The sequence below is a fragment of the Eumetopias jubatus genome, unplaced genomic scaffold (assembly GCF_037043125.1).
Source record: "Eumetopias jubatus isolate StellerSeaLion01/CBP00866 unplaced genomic scaffold, mEumJub1_p1.0 scaffold_7, whole genome shotgun sequence".
Lineage (NCBI taxonomy): Eukaryota > Metazoa > Chordata > Mammalia > Carnivora > Otariidae > Eumetopias > Eumetopias jubatus.
In genome coordinates, this window is record NW_028274813.1 from 92,049,019 (window position 1) to 92,071,755 (window position 22,737).

A 22,737-nucleotide genomic window follows, 5' to 3' on the forward strand; every position below is an offset into this window, starting at 1 on the left:
AGCCTAGGTATTAGCAGTTACCCTGCTCAAGAAATTCCACTAGAAAGAATCTAGTCCCTAATAGGATTGCTGCTCCATCTAGGCCTCCCTACTCCCGCAGTGAATCCCAGCTCGTGCCTTAGTGGGGATTCCTCCTCCAATTCCTTCATTCTTCCAATTCCCATACCAAGTGTCTATCGAAAACTCCTGCTTCTAAGTTATTGCAGAATGTCACTTGATTCCTTGGGGAAGGAAAGCACGCAGATGGGACTGTGTGTTCTTCCAAGTTCATCTTCCACATTCTCTCTATCACATGGATTGAGTGTAACAGCATGTGTCCCAACCATGTTTGCAGCAAATCCCTTTTCTCTCTTTTATTGGCCATGGGATAATTTTACCTGCAGTACAAATATAACAGCGATTTACATTTTCCTCCCAGCAACTGGCTGTAGGAATCAAATATTCTCACTAAACTATTCTCACTATATCATAACTTTATTACAGTGCCTGCCTGCAATGCAACTTGATACTCCCCTTCCTGAAAAGAATTTTATTCTTTTGCTTTCTTTGCTCTTTTCTGTATAAACTCCCTTTCATATACTTTCATGTTTTGTTGGAATTATACTGTCCTTTTCCCCTCCTTTCAAAGGCCGGGGGGTGACGTGAGTTCTGTGTTCCTCCTTTTCTAGTAGATTCTTTCCCAGCTCCTTTGCTCTTCCCTCTCCTGCTCTGGTCACTGGCCTCTCCATCTGCTTTTTGCTCTCTCTCCTCTCCTTCGCTCAGTCTCATAGCACCCTCTAAGAAATATGTTTAGCAGGAAGAAGGTCTCTGTACACTGGTATTAATTTCTTTCTTGGCTGTATTTTTAGCTTTTGTGTAGTCCCTGAGATTTCTGCTACAACAACATTCCATGGAGGACAGCTGGACACTAGGGACAGGAGAAGGAAAGCTGGGCAAAAACAAGAAGAGCAGAGAAGGATGGGGCCCAAGGAGACCCCAAATAAGCTAACATGGGGCAAATGGGAGTAAAACCTAAAAACAGACACACTTTTACAATATTTTAGCATTTTAAAAAAAGATTGATTTATTTATTTGAGAGAGAGAGAAAGAGCATGAGCAGGAGGGGCAGAAGGAGAGGGGATTTCAAGCAGACTCCCGACTGAGTGTGGATCCCGCCACCAGGCTCAATCTCAGAACCCTGAGATCATGACCTGAGCCAAAATCAAGAGCCAGAAGCTCAGCAGACTGTGCCACCCAGGAGTCCCTATTTTAGCATTTTAAAAATGCTTTTTACATTTATTACCTGATTTATTAGGGGCATAGGTATGCTTTTTTACATTTTGCAGATGAGAAAATTGGGGCTATAAATCAAGAGTAACATAAATGGTGATGATGCAGCTTGTAATGGTGGAGTTGGGATTTGAGGCTTCTGGCTTCAGCTCTATTTCTCTGTCCACCATTCTACAGTGCCAGGAAAGGCAAGGGGTTGAATTTAGGGAGAATTCAAGTCACCTGACAATAAACTGTGCTTTTTTACAAATTCAAAAACCGAAAAGTCAAGATGTAAGCTCTAGATTATCATGATTAACTTTCCTGTGGTAACTGGATAATTAAAAAAAATTAGATATGTTTGTAACAGCAACAAGTAGTGAATTACTTTGCAAATTGGGAATATCCCTTAAGAGTCAAACTTAATAGTCAGTAGAAGAACGAGTAAAAGTGTGGAAGAGTAAATCTGCTTAAAGATAAATATAAGATCAACTTTTAAAAATTCTTGAAGCATTGATAGCAATAGACCTAATCTCCAAGTGGGCAGAAAGCTTTGCTGCTGTCCTGTGTGGAGGCAGGAAGATGAACGTGAAGACCATTTGAGGTCCCTTCCAGCAAGTCAGGTGAGGTGAACATATCAGTGGATCATTTTCACTTTTTGTGATCCCCAAATCTTACAGATTCTATTATCCTCTATCCTTTCTATGCCTCTGTGACCTGCTCATTCTGCTTTCAAGCACCTCCAGGATTGACAGGGCAAACCTTCAGAGCAAGAAGTTTACTGAATGGAAGGTCTCTAGAAAACTGACTGCTGTGTCACTGCATTTGGAAAGCAATCATTTAAAATAGTTTTCAGGTAAATGAAAAGACCAGCACAACAAACTCATAGAACTGCCTCTGTCATCGGATCTCCTGAAGCCATTCTGATGAGAAGTGTGTTTCTGTTAGGAATCTGAGCAGAGGCTCTGGCCAGGAGGCCTCTATTTTGCTAGAATCCTGCCCCAATTTAAGGGTCACATTGCAGTTCTCCCCAAAAATTGCTCTGTAGTAGGCTGTATTATTAAGAAAATTCCAACAAAGCACCAGAATGTCTGAGATAAGAGAGTTCTTTGGTAATTAAGGAGAAAAACAAAGGACATCAGCATAATCCTATCTCTAAGCCACATCTGGATAATGTAGAAGGACTTCCAAATAACACCATTTAACTCCTTCTTTGCCAGGAGTACAAGAATCTTCACTCTTTCTCAGCAAAGCAAGTAGCAACCCCTCATGAACTTGGAGAGAAGAAAACTGTGAAAAGAGAAAAAAAAAAGTGGGAATAAAGAGGGTAATGTGAGAAGATGGCAAGGAAATGTTCTACTCTTAAACACCTGGGGGGAAAAAGATTTGTAGTGCCAAAATTTGCTTAAAGAATGTCCTCAACCCCACTGGGGCCTAGAATCCTTTGACCCTGATGTCTCTCATCACTATTCACCTTCACTGTGTCCTTACTTCCCTTCTTCCCCAGCTACCATTCATGAACCTTGCATATAGCCCCAATTTCTTTGCCCCTCTTTCCTTTCATATTTTTACCTGACAAAACCCTAACTAATTACAATAAGTCCTAGTGACTTCACACCTCAAAACGTTGGGGAGAAATGCACAAGCATGCTGACTGGACTCAGTTAAAATTCGAAATCATGGACATCCTGCGGCCCCATGTTCCCTGGCTATTCCATCGTATCACCTGATCCCCTAGACAGCTACTTCACACCTGCTGCCCTTTTTTACTCTGCGGTCGCTTTGCTTACTATCTCTTTATACGACTAATCAGAAGAAACTTCCATGTGCTCCATTACCCCAAATCCCCAAGACTCAGATTTGTTAAACCTTGCAAAATGACACTCAGCGGTGTCTTCACACTCTGCTCTAGTTGTCATTTTCTTAAAGGGCAGAATATTTACTGGAAGTGAAAACAATCAGAGAGCATCAAGGTCACATCGTCCTGGGCATGTTCCCTGGCAGCAGTGTCCCTTGTTTTATGTTGCTGTGTCTCTTTTATTTGAAGTTTCATTTGGTGAATGCAAGCCTATGTAAACTAGGGGCCAAACGTTTGACCCCTGCCTACATTTTGGCTGAACTACATGCGAGTCTCATGTCTCTCTGGGCCAGCTCTGGGAGGATGCGAGGTATGCAGTCTGCTTTTGGTTCTCACTGCTGTTAATCCTGTGCAGCTGCTGCCTAGAGCCCTGCCCAAGGTTTGCAGATGCATGTTCCAGGAGTAGGGTTTGACCATATGGGCCGGCACCTGTTTAGGGCTGCCCACTGAGCACTGCTCTGCTTCCTGCCACCTCCCCTCACCACCTCCCACCTCTGTCTACCAGAGGAAGAGGCCATAGTAGGGCTCAGGAAAACATTCATAATAGCTATCATTTAACAAGTACCTTATGTGCCAGAAGTCTTACACGCATTAGCTCATTTAATTCCCACAGTCACATTCTAAGGTCAGTTTCATTGTCCTCACTTTCTAGATGTAAACATCTAGAGGGCCTCAGCTTCAGGTTTGTGGATAGCACCTTCTCTGGCAAGAGTACACATTTCCCCAGGCACAAGGCACAGGGCTGCCCTCATCCTTTTAGATTTGTATGGAAAGAAAGGAGACATTGCCTCTACCTCAAAAGTGACAAAGCAGGCAGAGATAAGCACAGGCTTAGAGGCTAACAATTGTTTTACCAATAAGAATACCTAGCTAAGTTCTCCTCTGAGAACATCAGGGTTTAGGTTTCCTCAGAGTGTTCTCCATGAACCAAGGAGGCTACAAATTTTACTCTTTGTAGAGGGTGCAGTTAGGTCATTTCACCAGAACAAAGGTGACAACAATGAGTAGTCAAGTTTTACCACTTTCGAGACTGAAAAGCTCTCTAGCTCTGAAACAATAGCTTTCTGAGATTCTCTAGTTGCCTGCCAACCCTCCCCCTAATCTTTTAAAAATCTTTTAAGTTCTGGGCATCCTGTTGAAATAACCATATTTAAAGATTAGAAGACTGAGATTCAGAGAAGGCTTAATATCTTGCTCAAAATCAGCCAGGACATGGGCCCAAATCTTAAGATATAAATTCTAGACATTCTCTATCATAGAACACTGTAAAATTAAGCTACTAAAAACTCACAAAGAATTGAGAGACATTCCTTAACAAGGCCCCAAGGTTCAACATGCCTGAATGTATTTTTTTCTGTGGAAGGGAAACTGGCCCCAATTCTCCATGCAAGTATAGCTGGAAAAATAAATACTGATCTAGTTTGTTCTTATAATTTTGAATTCTAGGTCTTAGAGCTTAGAGTCATAAGCAAATTTTAGACATTATTTAGTCCAAATCCATTGTAAATTTTAAGGATAAGGGAAAACTCAGAATAGCCTTATTTAAAACAAAGAAGTGCCTTTAGATATAATGCTATTTTCACAGACACATTATTGATAAGTGAATCTATTGAGACAAAAATAATATTAGGATAAGATATCTTCGGGGGCGCCTGAGTGGCTCAGTCAGTTAAGCGTCGTCTGCCTTTGGCTCAGGTCATGATTCCAGGGTATTGGGATCAAGCCCGCATCAGGCTCCCTGCTGAGCGGGGAGTCTGCTTCTCCCTTTCCCTCTGCTCCTCCCCAACCTGCTCATGCTCTCTCTCAAATAAAAAAATAAATCTTTAAAAAAAGAATTAAAGAAAAGAATAAGATGTCTTTGAGGCCACAATTGGTCATCTTTATGTTAATATACCAGTTTGAAATATATTTTAGGATGAAGGTAGAGAAAAAAAGCTATTTTACAAAGATTATGAAAGTATAATGAAAGTTTTGGCTTTCATACAAGGTTTGAGTTTGTTTTGTAGATTCTTCCTCATAATTAGATTTAGAGTTTAGATTATCTCATGTGACTCTCTTACAAAAACAGAAGTTTTAGCCAAGCACTGACATGCAAAATAAAAACAAAAAACTTTTCCCTTCAGGGTCTAGCCTAGCTATAGTTTTAGCTGGAAGTTCAGTAATGCATCTACACATACACAGTAATTAAATCTAGCTTCTAACAAACTTGAAGTTAAATTTTAATGACCTATTATAGCTGGCTAATAAATTGTATGTAAATGAGTCATGGATGGAGACCTTAGTTTATATAAAATGTCACAAAACAGCACTGATTGATACACTGCAAAGAAAAGAGGCCTGGAGATCTGTGTTCTAGATCTAACTCTGCCACCATAGATCGATCCTTATCAAATCAGTTAGCTTCTCTGAGCCTCAGCTTCCTCATTTTGGTAAAATATGATGGTTACACTTAGTAATCATAACTAATGGGTATAGAGTGCTTAAGTCCCTAAAACTCTTTTCTGTGCATGGTTTAACTTAATTCTTACAATTCCATGAAGTAAGAAGGATAGGTACTGTTACCTGTATTATGCAAATGAAAAAACTGAAGCTCATGAAGGCTAAAACATACGACCAAAGACATAGAGTTTATAAACGGTGGAGCTAGGACTCAGATGCAGCCCTTTGCACACAATTCTGTGAAGGTAGACAACATGCCTATCACCTCTAAAAGTCCGATATAATAAAGCCGTGTTTAGTCATTACGCAATTATAACCAGACTTTTAAAGGACCTTAAACACTATTCAACAGGTACAACACGTTCTCTAGCCTGCAGGACTGAATGCTCTTATGATTCCACTGTAGGAGGATCCAATTAAGTGCTAAGTTAATAGCCAACTTTATAGCCAAGCTAATAGAAAAGCCACATTACACTGGCTCTGTCTTGCTAGACCAGCCACTTTGAAGACTTCGTGCTGATTTATGTCCCTTGATAGTTGTTGGAATCTCAAGACTACCGTAAAAAAAAAAAATGCATTCTCCCATTACCCTGTTACTAAAATGTGTTAAGTCACAATAGTAGCCAGAACATTTGTGGGTAAACAATGTAGAATATTCAGCTAGTTTAAGAAATGATGCTGGTTATGTGTCTCCCAGCTCTTTCCTCAGATATATGACCCTAGGCATTTGCTAAATCCTAAGAAGCCATTATTTCAGCAGCTCTTGGTTTCCACTTGAAGTCAGGCCAAATATTATATTTGCATGGCATACATTTGTATTTTTCAAAGGGCTTTCACACTGGCTATTTCATTTCATCCTTACACAGTGCTAATGTATAGGTTGAAGTTGTTCTCTGTGGTCTCTAAGACAGCTAATTATTTATTTATTTAGTCTCTGATTTTTTGACTGCTTTTAACCCACCAGGACATTACTAATGTTAAAGAATGAATACAATAGGAGGTCACAGAACCTCTATGAAAATAACAGAATGAACAGTAAAAGTGTGCGAATCCCACCCGAAGTTAGTAGTGCTTGGAACCAAGGAAACAACAATAATATAATAGAGCACTATGTTTCTTTTTTTTTTAAAGATTTTATTTATTTATTTGACAGAGAGAGACACAGCGAGAGAGGGAACACAAGCAGGGGGAGCGGGAGAGGGAGAAGCAGGCTCCCAGCTGAGCAGGGAGCCCGATGCAGGGCTCGATCCCAGGACCCTGGGATCATGAACTGAGCCAAAGGCAGACGCTTAACAACTGAGCCACCCAGGCACCCCTAGAGCACTATGTTTCAAAAGTTGTAAATCACCCTAAAAAATATACCTAGGTTCAGTAAACAAATTTGCAATTTCAAAGGATAGCAAAAAATTAGTAGGAATTGGCAAAAATATCTTTGTAGCAGAAATGCCAAAACACTTAAGGATTCTGAGGGAGGACAGAATAACACTAATTATTTTTAAAACATAAAATAGGAAATAATTGAACACAACTTTACCAAAACCCATGGATGTTCAATGTAAGAGAAGAGAATGTGGAGTAAGGTTAATGGGTGTTATGGTATAATCAATGGTCCTTTTTATAATAAACTTTTTTAAAAAAAGATTTTATTTATTTGTCAGAGAGAGAGAGGCAGGCAGAGGGAAAAGCAGGCTCCCCGCTGAGCAAGGAGGCTGATGTGGGGCTCGATCTCATGACCCCGAGATCCTGAGATTCCAACCTGAGCTGAAATCAAGAGTCAGACACTTAACCGACTGAGCCACCCAGGTGCCTCAGTTTTCCTTTTTATAAAGAAGAAACAGGGGCGCCTGGGTGTCTCATTCGGTTAAGCATCCGCCTTCTGCTCAGGTCATGATCCCAGGGCCCTTGGGATCAAGCCCCACATCAGGCTCCCTGCTCAGCGGGGAGTCTGCTTCTCCTCTCTCTCTGCTGCTCACCCTGCTTCTGTTCTCTCCCTCTCTCTATCAAATAAATAAAGTCTTTTTAAAAAAAGAAGAAAAAACATATGCTACTATGTACTTTGGAAAAAATACCTGGAGACATATACACCACTTTATTAGCAGCAATTGCCAAGGAGAGACTATTTGTATGGATTTGATCTAATTTGACACAGAAGTTCTAAATGTTCTTGAAATACGTGTGAGAGTGTTCTCTTTTATAAGACACTAAGCTTAGTGTCCTTTAAAAATTCCAGCTGGAAAGCTACTGATCCACCTGTAAACTTACTGTCCCTTGAGACATTTTAAGTCAGTGTGTTTAAACCATGGCCCATCAAAATCTGGCTTTGTGTCTCTCATAAAAATCTAACGGATGAGGGAGAAGGAGGACAGGAGAGAATAAGATCCAGAAGTCACAAGATGGAGGATAAGGAATTATGGTCAGATTTTTAACCTATCCAGGAACACAGTGAGTAGCATTTTAAGTCCAATGCCAGTCATAGTGTATTTCAGAATACTCAGGGCCTCCTAACCATTTTTTATCTGAAAAGCCTCCAAGAAAAAGCCTAATTCGGTTTACTGACCTTTTGGGACCATTCTGGCTCTGGAACTGGAGTTGTTTTCTTCATCTGTCCCCTCTGGGTGCAGTTAAGGGGCCACCTGGTGACTGGGCTGGGAATTGCAGCTTCCCTACAGTGCCCTTCCCCACCCGACTCTACCTCCCTGCTACATACTCTAGGAAGCTTGTCAGTTCAGATGTGGAATGAAAGAAATTAGGCTGGCAAAGTTCTCCCTAGTGGGGATCACCTTAACAATCCATTTTGCAAGTCTGTTTCCTTGTCCAGAATCCTCTTTCACGGAGCCTTAAATTCTCACGTTACTTAACAGGATTACCAAGGGAATAAACTGAAATTACATAAACTAAAACATGGAAGTGTAGCTTTAAAAGTTACTATTACTGTTTTTCTTAGCCAAACCCTTGGAACAGGTCACTGAAGAGTTTTGTTAAGTGCGAGTCCGTCATAAAATCAGAGATGTTAAAGTAGGCAAGACTCGCGAAATCCGTGGTTCAAACCTTTCATTTTAAGAATGAAGAAACTGAGGCTCAGAAAGGTAAAAAGGAGGGACTTCATGGGGCTGTTCTACTTCCATTCATTTGTTTATTAACAGATATTGTTCACTGTATTTCTACTCAGAGCTAGGTGCTGGGGAAGCAAAGATGGATATAACACAAGGGGCACTGTGTCCAGAGGAGAGCCAGAATTGGAAGCAAGAGAAAATGAATGTGGGAGTGAGGTGGTGGAGTTGTGGAAAGGACCTGCTCGTGCTAGACCCACCAGAGACACTGGGTACACTATAAGACAATGTGCTTTAAAAAGCACACAGAGTGGGGGCTCATGATCGGAGGGTCCTGAGGTCGAGGCCCCCCGTCAGTGCTCAGCGTGGAGTGTGCTTAAGACTTTCTCTCCCTCTCCCTCTGCCCCTCCCACCCATGCTGTGGGCTCTCTCTCTCTCAAATAAATAAACAAATCTTAAAAAGAAGCACACAGAATAAACAAAATGTGGCATATCCATACAAAAGAACATTTAGATTTAAAAAGGAAGGAAATTCTGACACTTGCTACAACATAAAACTCGAGGACAGGAAGTTAAGTGAAATAAGCCAGTCACAAAGGGACAAATAGTGTATGATTCCACTTATATGAGGTATCTAGTCAGATTCACAGAGACAGAAAGTAGAATGGTGGTTTCCAAGGGCTGAGGGAGGGGTAGATGGTGAGTTACTGTTTAACGGTAACTGGGTTTCAGTTTGGAAAGATGAAAAAGTTCTGGAGATAGATGGTAGTGATGGTTGCATAACACTGTGAATGTAGTTAATACCACTGGACTGTACACTTAAAACTGGCTAAGATAGTAAATTTTGTTATATATATTTTTTACCACATTAAAAAAATTACATAGAAAGCATCACCTCCTACAAGTCAGAATGGCTAGCATCAAAAAGACAAGAAAAAACAAGTGTTGGTAAGCTTGTGGAGTAAAGAGAATACTCATTCACTATTGGTGGGAATGTAAATTGGTGCAGCCACTATGGAAAACAGTGTGGAGGTTCTTAAAAAAATTACAAGTAGAAATACCATATGAGCTGGTAATTCCACTGCTGAGTATTTACCCAAAGAAAATGAAAACACTAATTTGAAAAGATACATGCACTCCTATGTTTATTGCAGCATTATTTACAATAGCTAAGATATGGAATCAACCTAAGTGTCCACTGAGACATGAATGGATAAAGAAGATGTAGAATATATATATATATATATATATATATATACACAATGGAATATTATGCAGCCGTCAAAAAATGAAATCTTGCCATCTGCAATGACATGGATGGAACTAGAGGGTATTATGCTAAGTGAAATAAGTCAATCAGAGAAAGACAAGTATCATATGATCTCACTGATGTGAGGAATTTGAGAAACAAGACAGAGGATCATAGGGGAAGGGAGGGAAAATGAAACAAGACAAAACCAGAGAGGGAGACAAACCATAAGAGACTCTTAATCTCAGGAAACAAACTGAGGGTTGCTGGAGTGGAGGGGGTTTGGGAGGGATGGGGTGGCTGGGTGATGAACACTGGGGAAGGTATGTACTATGGTGAGCACTGTGAATTGTGTAAGACTGATGAATCACAGACCTGTACCCCTGAAACAAATAATACATATATAAATAAAAAAATTAAAAAAAAGATGTGGTATACATATACAATGAAATATTATGCAGCCATAAAAAACAATGAAATCTTGCCATTTGCAACAACATGGATAGACCTGGAGGGTATAAAGCTAAAGGAAATAAGTGAGACAGAGAAAGACAAATACCGTATAATTTCACTTATTTGTAGAATTGAAACAAGCAAACAAACAAACAATAGAAACAGACTCATAAATACAGAGACCAAACTGGTGGCTGCCAGAGGTGGGTAGAGGGATGAACAAAATAGGTGAAGGAGATTAAGAGGTACAAACTTCCAGTTATAAAATAAATAAATCACTAGGATGAAAAATACAGCATAGGGAATATAGTCAATAGTATTATACTAACTTTGTATTGTGACAGATAGTAACTACACTTATCATGGTGAGCATTTGAGTAATGTATGGAATTGCTGAGTCACTATGTTGTATACCTGAAACTAATATAACATTGTATGCCAACTATAGTTTGATAAAAAAATAAAATAATAAAAAAGTTGCATTTACTGCACACAAAAAAGTACACAGAAAGCAGTGAGAACGAACTAACTATAGTTCCACACAATATGACATGGAATTCTCACAATGTTGAGCAAAGAAAGCCAGACACAAAAGGAGGCAGACTGTCTGCTTTCTATATAATGCATGTGTTAAAAGTCAGGGTTGTGGTCACCTCTGGGGGAGGCAGAGACAGGACAGCATGGGCTTCCAGGGATCTGGTAATGCTTCTGTTTCTCAATCCAGGAAGGAACGCTTACTTTGTAAAAATTAATTGCACTGTATACTTATAATTTGTGCAGTTTTCTGTATGTATATTAAAACTCAACCTGTGGCTGTTGTTGACTTATGGGACATAGACAAACAGAAGAGAAATTGGAAGGATAGTAAAGGGACTTCCTTCATAGGAGGAAAGGTTGAATATTTTCAGGATGGTTAGAGTAGTTTGGAGTCTTCAAATATCTGAAAAAGTGGCTTGTGGAAGAGGAAGCCAATTTTGCTTGTTGTACCCAGAGGGGTAGAACTTGGAGGTGATGGGCAGGAGGTAGAGGAAGACAGAATTCAGGTCATTATAAAGGATGCCTCAATTGCAGGGTTAGAATGGGATCTCTCAGGAGATCACACAGTCAAGTGGAATGAGCACCGACTTCCGGGCCAACTGGAATTGGATATGAACCCTGGCTTTGCCACTTTCTCAGAACTATGTCTCTCTATCGAGTCTCAGTTCCACAACTGCAAACTGGGGTTAGTGCTAACTACCTTGATGGGTTACTTTCAGGATTAGTGATAATGTATACAACATGCCTAGAAGAGGCCTTGGCCCATAAGAGGTGCTCAATAAGTGGTAGAAATTATTTTCAGTAGAAAATTAAAGGGAAGGTAGATAATAGCTTGGTAATGTTAGAATATGTATTCAGGTACCAGTCCCTTTCAGCCCCAAGAATCTATGATTCTTTGTATCTTTCTTTGTAATATTCTCAAGATCATATAGCTCTCAGGCAGCAAGGCCTGCTGTCCTGAGATGGGTCCTCTCTTGTGGGCTGCCTTGGGCAGGAGGATTACTAGCAGTAAGCCACTGTCTACCAGGGCTAATTAGATGATCACATCAGCATTAGGCCCTGAGGGATAGGACCCTGTTCCTCTTAATTTTGAGTGTGCTCTGGAAAAGTTCAAGGAGGAGAAAATTCGGGAAGGTTGTTTAAGTGGTAGGCTATAAATAGGACAGCTTATAGCTTGAGGATACCATGGACCTCGGGGGTGGAGGGTAGATAGAGAATTGTTTTTACAAAAAGTGGATTAAAGAAAAAATGTGAAGACAAGCTTAGCCTGCCTCACCATTTTTCAGGGTCCAGTTCTTACTGGTGGTTAAATTAATAAATCATAATGCGTAAGTAAGAGACGCCACTTTGAAAACCAGTCTCTTCAGTTGTAGGCAAAAGCAGTGTACATCTACAAAGGCAAGAAAAACCCGGGTTAGTTAGCACTTTGGGCTGAGTCTTCCCAAAGCCTCTTTCTTACCCTGACTGCAGGCTTCTTCCCGAAGGAAATGACTTGTTGGAGTGGGATTTACTCGAGGCTCCCTGCTGACCTCTGTTGAATACTTCTGCCTCAGGTTTACACCCTGGAAACAAGGAGAGTTCCTGTGACAAGAGACCTGCAGAAACAAACAACCTAGAAAAAGTCTCTCTTTGTCTTAGGCATTACACACTTTGGACAGACTGACCGTTTGACCTTGTTCATTTTCCACAGCGGCTCAAATGGTATATCTTGGCCCAATCAACTTTTGTGTGAAATGAAAAATAAATAGTATGAATTTAGCTCACTAGAGCTTTGGCCTTAGCCAAATGAAAGAAATACCTGCAGCTTCCTTTTGCAAGTAGCAACTTATTTTAGCATTTTCCCTCTTCAGACTAAAGCCCTTGGTAGAAACCAACGTTACAGCCCAAGCCCACACAAAACCCTCAGATTTTAGTCATATGTCTCACAGGATGTTACATCATTTCTTAGTTTACCGAACGGAAACAATGGCACGCTCAAAATGACTAACTTGAGGAGAGGATAATGAAAGGACTATTTACAAAGGTAAACAGGGTTTGGGGGGAAGCAACAAGGGATTGGACAGTATCCCAGGGTGAGTAGCTGCAAGCAAAGGAAAGGGAGTACAGCAGTTAGTTACAGCAGTGGTTCTCAAATTTTGTGCGCATCAGAATCTTCTGGAGGGCTTGTTAAAACATAGATTGCTGGGCCTTACCCTGGAGCTTCTGCTTCAGTAGGTTTGGGGTAGGACTAGAGTAACTATTTTTCACACATTCTCTGGTGATGGCAATGCTGCTGGTCTGGGGAAAAACTGTGGAGAAGGCTTAAGCTGTGCCCTTCATAGAGAGGTGCAGCCAACCTGAAGAGACCCAGCTGGGAGGATCCTGGGGAAATCTGATCCAGGCAGCTGAACCACCCTCTCTCCAATCCCCTCTGTAGTTCCACTTCAATTAAACTCAACCGGCAGCCAACAGGCCAGGGAGCCCATTGATGTTCAGAAAGTTCAGCTTTCAGAACATGGATCAGATTGGAGAGTGGATCTGGAGGAGTAAATGGAAAATATCCAGCTCTTCCACCCCAAAATATCTTTAAATAACTTATCCTCACCATTTTTTCATATGATCTTGTATTTCCATCGTACTTTCCAGTGTACATATAACATTCATATATATGATGTAATGATTCTCACAGTAACCCTCAGGGTAGGTGGGAATGATATTTATGCTCATTTACAAATAAGGTAACTGAGGCTCAAAATTGGTGAAGGCTGAACATCTGATAAGAGCTGGGATTTCTTTTTTTTTAATATTTTATTTATTTATTTGAGAGAGAGAATGAGACAAGAGAGAATACATGAGAGGGGGTAAGGTCAGAGGGAGAAGCAGACTCCTTGCTGAGCTGGGAGCCTGATGCGGGACTCGATCCCGGGACTCCAGGATCATGACCTGAGCCGAAGGCAGTTGCTTAACCAACTGAGCCACCCAGGCACCCAAGAGCTGGGATTTCAATACAAGTTTTCTAGGTCCTAATTCGGGGCTCTTGCTACCACTTCACACTTTAGCCATGAGAGAATTCGGCAGTGATGCTGGTGTCCCCACTCCAGGCTCTTGGAAAGCTGTCCGTTCATCCCTCACTGCCCCACGTGCAAGCCCCTCAAGCTGCACTCTCTTCTGGGAGAGGTGGCCTCCCTTCCTGACTGAGGAGCTCACCCCTTGCTCAAGGGCATATAGTAAATTTAGTCTCCTGCTAGAGTCATTTCTTTGGGTTATTCACTGGTTTTCAAACTTTTCAGGGGCAGGGTTACTCAAAGTCTTGATTTGGAGGCTTTAAAGAAGACAATAAACTGCAGCTCTTACCCCCTTTGTGTTCAGAAGCTTTTGAGAAATAAACACACAAATTAGACATATTGAGAGAAAAGTGTTGGCTTTGATGGGAGTGAGGCCAAAGTGGAGGAGCCACACGTCAGGGCTTACAACCACACTTCTTATTACTCTATCCTAGACTTCTGTGTGTTTGGGACTCAGGGTGGGGATGCACTTGTCTGGTGGGCAGCCTGTTTCCAGGACAAGGTGCAGAAGGAGCTGAGCATGCTCAGTTCCTTCCCCAGTGCCACAGTCAGGTAAGTCAGTCCTTCCTTGGGGAGAATTGGGGGAGGATAAGCAGGAAGGCAAATGCTCTTCATAATTTTGAAGAAGTGGAAGTTTCTATTTTATGTAGCTGGGAGAGGGAGAAAATGGCTTCCCCCAGTAATGATGCCCTTTAAGAATCTTGCTCTTAGCACTATGTAAGAACAACTGATGTAAATAATTCTGTCATATGATCTAGGTACAGTATTTTTTAAAGACTTGACTCTCATTAGTACATTATATGGCCTCAGGCCTCAACATACTCTCACTTCTTTGGTATGCCACTTTTGTTTCCTTTAACTAGATTCATTTCTGATCCCTTGATCATTTTCTACAATGCTCTGGACCAGAGCCTGCTTGAATACTGAGAAAGTTCCCATGGTTTCCTTCTGAGAAGATCCCTGCTTATCAAATCTAGAGCCTATCTCTCTTTCTTGTCCAGGATCGGGTAGACTATTGGGAAAAGTCCTTACAGAGGTTTCCTGGGAACTGGAGTTTTAAAACAAGTGCCCGTGGGAAAATATTCTTCAACTACCGAAGGCACTCTGTTTTTGCCTCGACTTATTTCTTAAGTTCTTTGGGGAAAAGAAAGTATTACAGGTCAAATCTTTTTACAAGTGCCACTGGACTGTCCAAATGTGTGGTATGGATTAGAATTTTGTTTCATTGACTATGACCTGAATTAGGTGAGATATAAGCTGGGCTGTGGAGGACTCTCTTAAATAGAGGTTTTCATTGCAAAGGTACTTGTAGAGGAATTTACCTGGTAAATACCAGATCTCTTCTAGCTAAAAAAAAATGTTTTTACCAGACTGATTCCGACTGGGGAGCAGGAGTGGGAAAACACTGTGGACACAGTTGGCTGGCTAGTGGTCAAGGCAGAGGAAAGAAAACACAGGGAAAGGTCTGTGTGAAATATGAATCTGAGTCACGGAGGGAGAGGAAGAAAATAGCATGTGTCATTCTGAAAAAGCTCCTCTTAGGGCAGTTTCTTTTGGCTGTAATCACTGCCTCTCCCCTGGAGAGAGCCACAGGGCCTCTCTTGGCTCTTCCTGCCACATTTTCAGGCTTAAAAGGAAGCCACCTTCAGGCAAATTCCCTCTCCCTCCCTCTTCGTAAGAAAATAAAAGAAAATTGAGAGTCCTGGTCTCTGAAGAACCTGGGTCAGGTTTTCAATGAACTCAGGAGAGGGTCCTGCCTTCAGGGGTTGGAAGGGTCTGCAGTCACACTGAGATTTGCTCCTCTGGTGCCCCCTTGAGTATGAGGGTGGAACTGTGTTCTTTAAAGTTGCCTAAATCCCCACCATTGCAGTCCCCAGAACTCTACGCAGTATGTCTCCTTTTCCAGGCCTTCCCTCTCAGCCTGGAGAGTTTCCTGAACAATTTCTGGTCATTCCCAAGCCTTCTCTCTTGAACTTTTTTTTTTTTTTGGTCACTCCCTATAGACCCTCATTAAGGTATTAATTTTTCTAAACAGATTCGTTTCTCTTTCCATTTCTGCATGCATCTCTGGTCACTAAGTCCCAGAAAGATCCTGTAGCAAACTGTCCATCAGTAACGGACAAGCATTTCTGAAATTCATTTAACAATTTTACAGTTTTATTGAAATATAGTTTACATACTATAAAATTCACCCATTGTAAGCATACTGCCGATGGTTTTTAGTAAATTTATAGTGCTGTGCAACCACTGTTACTATCTAGATTTAGACACGTCCAAAACCGCATAAGCTTCCTTCATAAGTATTTGCTGTCTATCCTCAGTTTCACCTCCAATTTCAGGCAACTATTGATCTGATTTCTGTCTCCAAAGATTTACCTTTCCTGGTCATATCATATATATGGAATCATACAATATGTCGTTTTTTTAAACTATCTTCTTTCACTTGGCATACTGTTTTCAAGGTGCATACATGTTGTAGCATGTATCAGTGCTTCATTCCTTTTTGTAGCTGAAAAATAGTCCATTACATGGACATATGACTTTGTTTATCCACTTATGAGTTGATGGACATCTGGGTTGTTTCCAGCTTTTGGTTATTATGAATAACCAAATTGCTGTGAACATTTATGTACAGGTCTTTGTGTGAACATAAATTTTCATTTCTCTTGGGTAAATACCTAGTAGTAGAATTTCTAGGTCATATGGCAAATTTTTTTACCTTTTTAAAAAACTACTAAGCTGTTTTGCAATGTGGCTTTTCCACTTTACATTCCCACCAGCAATATATAAAGATTCCCCCACATGCTCTTCAACACTTGGTATTGTCTGTCCTTTTAATTATAGCCCTAGTAGGTGTGTAATGCTTTCTCACTGTGGTTTTAATTTGAATTCCCCTAGTGACTAACAATGTTGACTATCTTTACAAGTGCTTTTTTAGCCATTCATATATCCTCTTTGGTGAAATGTGCATTTCCTCATTTTTTAATTGGATTGTTAGTCTTCTCATAACTAAGTTATAAGAGTTCTTTGTGTATTTTGGATGGAACTCCTTTACCAGATATATAATTTGTAAATATTTTCTTTTTTTTTTAAAGATTTTATTTATTTATTTGAGAGAGCGAGAGCACATGAGAAGGGGGAGGGTCAGAGGGAGAAGCAGACTCCCTGCCGAGCAAGGAGCCTGATACGGGACTCCATCCAGGGACTCCGGGATCATGACCTGAGCAGAAGGCAGTTGCTTAACCAACTGAGCCCCCCAGGCGCCCTGTAAATATTTTCTTGTAGTCTGTGTCTTAGCTTTTGAACTTATTAAGAGTTTCTTTTGAAGCCAAAAGTTGTCACTTTGATGAAGTCCAATTTATCAATTTTGTTTTGTGGATTGCACTTTTGATGTCATATTTAAGAACTCTGCCTACACATGAAAAAGTGCTCAACATCGCTCGGCATCAGGGAAATCCAAATCAAAACCTCAATGAGATAACCACCTCACACCAGTCAGAATGGCTAAAATTAACAAGTCAGGAAACGACAGATGTTGGCGGGGGGGATGCAGAGCAAGGGGAACCCTCCTATACTGTTGGTGGGAATGCAAGCTGATGCAACCACTCTGGAAAACAGTATGGTGGTTCCTCAAACAGTTGAAAATAGAGCTACCATAGGATCCAGCAATTGCACTACTGGGTATTTACCCCAAAGATACAAATGTAGGGATCCAAAGGGGTATGTGCACCCCAATGTTTATAGCAGCAATGTCCACAATAGCCAAACTGTGGAAAGAGCCAAGATGTCCATCGACAGATGAATGGATAAAGAAGATGTGGTATATACACACAATGGAATATTATGCAGCCATCAAAAGGAATGAGATCTTGCCATTTGCAATGACATGGATGGAACTGGAGGGTGTTATGCTGAGTGAAATAAGTCAATCAGAGAAAGACATGTATCATATGACCTCACTGATATGAGGAATTCTTATCTCAGGAAACAAACTGAGGGTTGCTGGAGTGGTGGGGGGTGGGAGGGATGGGGTGGCTGGGGGATAGACATTGGGGAGGGTATGTGCTATGGTGAGCACTGTGAATTGTGCAAGACTGTTGAATCACAGATCTGTACCTCTGAAACAAATAATGCAATATATGTTAAGAAAAAAAAGAAGAAGATAGCAGGAGGGGAAGAATGAAGGGGGGTAAATCGGAGGGGGAGACGAACCATGAGAGACGATGGACTCTGAAAAACAAACTGAAGGTTCTAGAGGAGAGGAGTGTGGGGGGATGGGTTAGCCTGGTGATGGGTATTAAAGAGGGCACGTTCTGCGTAGAGCTCTGGGTGTTATGCACAAATAATGAATCATGGAACACTACTTCAAAAACTAATGATGTAATGTATGGTGATTAACATAACAAGAAAAAAATTTAAAGAAAAAAAAAGAACTCTGCCTAGCCCAAGGTCATGAAGAATTTATCCTATGTTTTCTTCTATAACTTTTATAGTTTTACATTTACATTTAGATCTAAGATCCATTTTGAGTTAATTTTTGGGTATGGTGTGAGGTAAAGGTCTAATTTAATTTTTTTTTTTGCATATGGAGATCAAATTGTCCCAGCATCATCTGTTGAAGACTGTCCTTTCTCCATTGCACTGTCTTAGCTACTTCACTGAAAATCAATTGGCCATAGGGGCGTTTGGGTGGCACAGTTGGTTAAGTGTCTGACTCTTGGTTTTGGTTCAGGTCATGATCTCAGGGTGGTGAGATCGACTCCCATGCCAGGCTATGAGCTCAGTGCGGAGTCTGCTTAAGTTTTTCTCTCCCTCTGCCCTCCACACCCATGCTCTCTCTCTCTCAAATAAATAAATCTTTAAAAAAATCAATTAACCATAAATGTAAGAATTTATTTCTGACTCTCAATCCTGTTCCATTAATACATATGTTCCATAATATATATTGCCTGTTTTTACACCAATATCACACTGTCTTGATTACTGTAGGTTTATAGTAAGTTTTGAAATTGGCTATTGTAAGTCATCCAGCTTTGTTGTTCTTTTTTGAAAATTGTTTTGGATATTCTATATAAAATTTAAGATCAGCTTGCTGTTTGCACCAAAGGCTGTAGTAGTTTTGCATAGAATCTATATATCAGTTTAGGGAGAATTGCAATTTTAACAATATTGATTCTTTCCAATCCATTAACATGGAATCCATTCACTTAGATCACAAAATTGAAGGGAGAAATACAGAGCCACAATAATAGTTGGAGACTTCAATATCCACTTTCCATAATGGATAGAAATCAGAAAGAGGATGAATAATGAAATAGAGGTCTTGAACAACGCTATACACCAATTAGAACTAACAGACATATACAGGATACTCTACCCAACAACAGCAGAATATACATTCTTCTCAAATGCAGATGAAAGTCTCTAGGACGAGTATATATTAGGCCACAACACAAATCTTAATACATTTAAAAAGGCTGAAATTACACGCACATGCAAAGTATCTTTTCTGATCATAACAGAATGAAACTAGAAATCAGTAACAGAAGGAAAACCAGAAATAGGTAGGAAATTAAACAACATACTCTTAACCGATAGGTCACAGAAGAAGTCACAAAGGTGGTTAGAAAATATCTCGAGATAAATAAAAATAAAAACACAACATATCAAAACTTCTCAGATGCAGCAAAATTGTTCTAAGAGGGAAATTTATAACTGTAACCACATACATTAAAGAAGGAAAAGGATTTCAAATCAATAATCTAACTGTAAATATTAAGGGCCTAGAAAAAGAAAACTAAACCCAAAGCTAACAGAAGAAAGGAAATAATAAAGATTTGAGCAGCGATAGATGCAATGAGGAATAGAAAAACAATAGAGGAGGAACACCTGGCTGGCTCAGTTGTTAGAGCATGCAACTCTTAATCTCGGGATTGTGAGTTTGAGCCCCATGTTGGGTGTAGGGATTACTTAAAAAAAAAAAAATCTTTTTAAAAAAAGAAAAAGAATAGAGATATCAACAAAACTAAAATTTATTCTTTAAAAAGATTAACAAACAAAATTGACAAATTTTTAACTGGATTAAGAAAAAAAGAGAGAAGACCTAAATAACTAAAATCAGAAATGAAAAAAGGGACATTACAACTGATACCACAGAAATAAAAGGAATTATAGCAGTCCCCGCCCCTCCATCTGTGGTTTCCCTTTCTGCAGTTTCAGGTACCTGTGGTTAACTGTTGTCCAGAAACAGATGATCCTTCTGACATATCATCAGAAAGTCAGTGGTAGCCTAATGCTACATCACAGTATCTACGTTATTCACCACTCTTCATCCCATCATGTAGGCATTTTATCATCTCACATCATCACAAGAAGAAGGGTGAGTACAGTACAATATTTTGAGAGACAGAGGGAGAGAGACCACATTCACAAAACTTTTATTACAGTATATTATTTTAATTGTCCTATTTTATTATTAGTTTTTGCAGTTAATTTCTTTTTATTTATTTATTTTTTTAATATTTTATTTATTCATTTGAGACACAGAGATACAGAGAGAGAGAGAGAGCACAAGGAGGGGGAGAAGCAGAGGGAGAGGAAGAAGCAGGTTCCCTGCTGAGCCAGGGGCCCGATGTGGGGCTCGATCCCAGGACCCTGGGATCGTGACCTGAGTCAAACGCAGACGCTTAACCATCTGGGCCACCTAGCTAGCGCCCCTGCAGTTAATTTCTTAGTGTGCCCCCAGTGTATAAATTAAGCTTGCCATAGATATGCATGTATAGGAAAAAACATATTATATATAGAGTTTGGTACTCTCTGTGGTTTGAGGCATCCACTATGGGTTTTGGAGAGTATCCGCCAGAGATAAGGAGGGGATTGCTGTGTAATAGAATACTATGAACAAGTGTATGCCAACGAATTGGGTAATGCAGAAGAAATGGATATATTCCTAATAATGCACAATCTACCAAAATTGAATCATGAAGAAATAGAAAATCTGAATAGATCCATAATTATCAGGGAGACTGAATCAGTAATCCAAAACCTCCCAACAAAGAAAAGCCAAGGACCATATGGCTACACTGGTGAATCTACCAAACATTTAAAGAAGAATGAACACCAATCCTCTTCAAACTCTTCCAAAAAACTGAAGAGGAGGGAACACATCTAAATTCTATGAAGCTAGCATTATCCTTATACTAAAGTCAGACAGACACTACAAGAAAACTGCAGACTAACATCCCTTATGAATACTGATGCAAAAACTTTGACAAAATACTATCAAACAGAATACAATAGCACATTAAAAGGATTATACACCATGACCAAGTGGGATTTATTTCTGGAATGTAAGGATGATTCAACACACAAAACTCAATCAGTGCAATATATCACATTAACAAAATGAAGGAAATAGCTCATTCAGATTTATAATATAATTAAGAATATGTTGGATTCACGTCTGGCATTTTGCTCTTTGTTCTCTATATATCCCATCTTTTTCTTTTTTGGTTCTTCTGTTCCTCTTTTATTGTCTTTTATGTTTAATAAATATTTTTTATCTTATTTTAATTCCTATGTTAATTTCTTACTATATTTTTTTGAGTTATTTTTTAAGTGGTTACTCTGGGAACTACAGTATGCATCTTAATGTATCACAATCTGCTTCAGATTAATAATAACTGGAATAATACTAATCCAGTAAAATATAGAAATTTTGCTCCAATGTAGTTCCACTATTGCTCCTTCATGTTATTATCATACATACTACATCTGTACATGTTCTAAACCCATCAATACAGTGTTATGATTTACTTTATACAATCTTTTGTTTTTTAAAGGAGTTCTTACCAAAAAAAGAGAGAAATATTATAGTGTTTTATATTTACTCTTATAATTACCATTTCCTGTGTTCTTCATTTCTTTGTATAGTTTGAATTAATGTCTGGTGTCATCTCCTATTAGTTTGAAGAAATTTCTACCCCCACTCTTTTTTTAAGTAAACTTTATACCCAGTGTGGGGCTTGAACTCACAACCCCAAGATCAAGAGTCATATGCTCTACTAACTGAGCCAGCCAGGCACCCCTGAAGAAATTTCTTTAATATTTCTTCTAAGGCAAGTCTACTAACAACAAATTCTTTGATTATCTTGAAATGTCTTTATTTCACTTTCTTTTTTTTTAAACAGTAAAAAGAATACAGATCTATTTAATATAAGTTTTACATAACACAGGAGTCTTCATAAGGAAATGAAGACCTTCATTTTGATTTTTAAAGACCAGTTTTGCTAAATATATAATTCTTGATTTTTCAGTTCTGAAAATATTATACCACTGTCTTCTGGCTGCCATTGTTTCTGATGAGAAGTCAGCTATTCATTGAATTGGTTTTCCCTTTTAAATGAGAATTGTTTTTCATTTGTTGTTTTGAATGTTTTTCTCTTTGTATTTTTTATCAAATGGGAGAAATCTTCAGCCATTATTTCTTTAAGTATTTATTCTAACTACCCTACCCCCTTTTCTCTCTCTTCTTCTGGGACTCCCATTACCTTTATGTTGATATACTTGATGGTATCTCACAGGTCGCTGAGGCTGTTTCTTTTTCTTCATTCTTTTTTCTCTCAGTTTTAAAGATTGAATAATTTCTTTTAATCTACCTTCAAGTTCATTGATTACTCTTCTGCCATCTCAAATTTGTTGTTGAACCCAAGTAAATTTTCAACTATTATACTTTTCAACTTCAGAATTTACATTTGGTTCTCTTTTTAAAAATAGATTACATCTCTTTATTGAGTTATCTATTTGTTAAGTCATTGCTCTCATATATTCTTTTAATTATTTAAACATGATATCCTTGAG

At 39.5% G+C, this 22,737-nt stretch overlaps 1 long non-coding RNA gene across 1 annotated transcript in view; it reads right to left on the reverse strand.

Annotated features, from left to right (window-relative positions):
• Window positions 1-1,071: 1,071 nt before the first annotated feature.
• Window positions 1,072-22,737, reverse strand: part of LOC148163945 (uncharacterized) — a 32,952-nt gene continuing 11,286 nt past the window's right edge. The window contains exons 3-4 of the long non-coding RNA XR_015768552.1: window positions 12,294-12,396; window positions 1,072-2,538 (exon numbers count right to left, since the gene is read on the reverse strand). This is a non-coding gene — a long non-coding RNA (uncharacterized LOC148163945). The remainder of the gene's footprint in view (window positions 2,539-12,293; window positions 12,397-22,737) is intronic.